Source organism: Alligator sinensis, unplaced genomic scaffold (genome assembly GCF_000455745.1).
Source record: "Alligator sinensis unplaced genomic scaffold, ASM45574v1 scaffold123_1, whole genome shotgun sequence".
NCBI lineage: Eukaryota > Metazoa > Chordata > Crocodylia > Alligatoridae > Alligator > Alligator sinensis.
This window is the reverse complement of record NW_005841985.1, coordinates 1129424-1131060: the sequence shown is the minus strand read 5'-3', so window position 1 is coordinate 1131060 and position 1637 is coordinate 1129424.

Here is a 1637-nt window from a genome sequence, read left to right as displayed (position 1 = left end):
ATGGCTTTGTCACACTGCCGACTCATGTTCATCTTGGAGTCCACTAGGACTCCAAGATCCCTTTCCACTTCCGTGCCACCAAGCAGGTCATTCCCTAGGCAGTAGGTGTGCTGGACATTTTTCCTCCCTAGGTGCAGCACTTTGCATTTCTCCTTGTTGAACTGCATTCTGTTGTTTTCTGCCCTCTTGTCCAACCTGTCCAGGTCTGCTTGTAGCTGTTCCCTACCCTCCAGCGTGTCCACTTCTCCCCACAGTTTTGTGTCATCTGCAAACTTGGACAGAGTACACTTCACTCCCTCGTCCAAGTCGCTGATGAAGACATTAAAGAGTATCAGTCCAAGGACCGAGCCCTGCGGGACCCCACTGCCCACACCCTTCCAGGTCGAAACCGACCCATCCACCACGAAAACCGACCCATCCACCACGAAAACCATTGGGGTGGTAACACCCTGCCAGGTTCTTTGGAATATTCTTAGGTATAAACAAACCATCCTGTTGTAGCCATCAGCCCTGGATAACTGAGGGTAGTTACCATCACAATTTTTTGTTTTTCTAGCTTTTTCCTCAATCATGTCTCAAGATGTCTTGTTGAGAGGTGGTCACCACACCCTGGTCTCTTTATTATGTCCATAGGTGTAAACAGACCACCCTGTTGTAGTCAATAGGTCTGGTTACTTGCTGCTGATTGTTCTCAATTTCTCCACAGATTTTTCTTCTGACATATTCCAATATGTCCTTTGGAGGGACCTCCCTTTATAATGTATAAATATATTAAACAGAAGAGGTGATAGTGCAAGTCCCCCACTAACCTTCTGTTATGTTTCTTAAGTCAACAGATCCCCCATACCTTTCCAAGGTTTGATTCAAAGCATCCTCACACCCCTTACCCAAAAGATTGAAGGATGACATCAGTGAAAATGCCTTTTAATAACATCTATTTCCATCAAAATCTGTACAAAATTTACTGTTTTTGCTAGTTTTATACTATATCCTGGCTAAACTTCTCAGGAGCAGGAATTAATAAGTTTTTGTTCCAATTAAGTGTTCAATGTATGGTACCAGAGGCTCATCCTCTTCATGGATCACACCATGTAAAGTAGAATTTGGGTCTTCAGCAAAATGAATATGGTTTATAATCGCTACGTCCTGAGCTAAATGTTTCTCAGTGAGGTGCAGGCAATCTACAGAGTAACTTAATGCAATAACAGAATTTAGAACACTTTCCATACACAGCACAGTACAAAGTTCCCGAATTGTCCGGTTTATATCCTCATCTATCCAGTTCACACACTTGTGACTTCCTTGTCCTGGCGCAGCTAGGAAACAGAGACTTTGAAGATTGCATGGGCTCTCAAGCAATATTTCAGTAACCCATAACAACAAACACGGATAAGAGATTTCATGAGGCTTGTATGTTCCTGTCGTGAGATAGGGATTGAATGAACAGGCCCCGATTGTCTTCTAAAAGCCAAAGAATCATTACCTGCTCTTGAAAGACTCTGTTTGTCACAGAAACAGTTTCTCTTTTCCAATACAAGGGTTACAGGTCTCATTAGAAAGGCGTTATCAAGCTGCAGAGGGATTTCAAAGGGAAAAAAAACCTCTAGTTAGCCACTGTTTAAGTAATTTATAGCTAA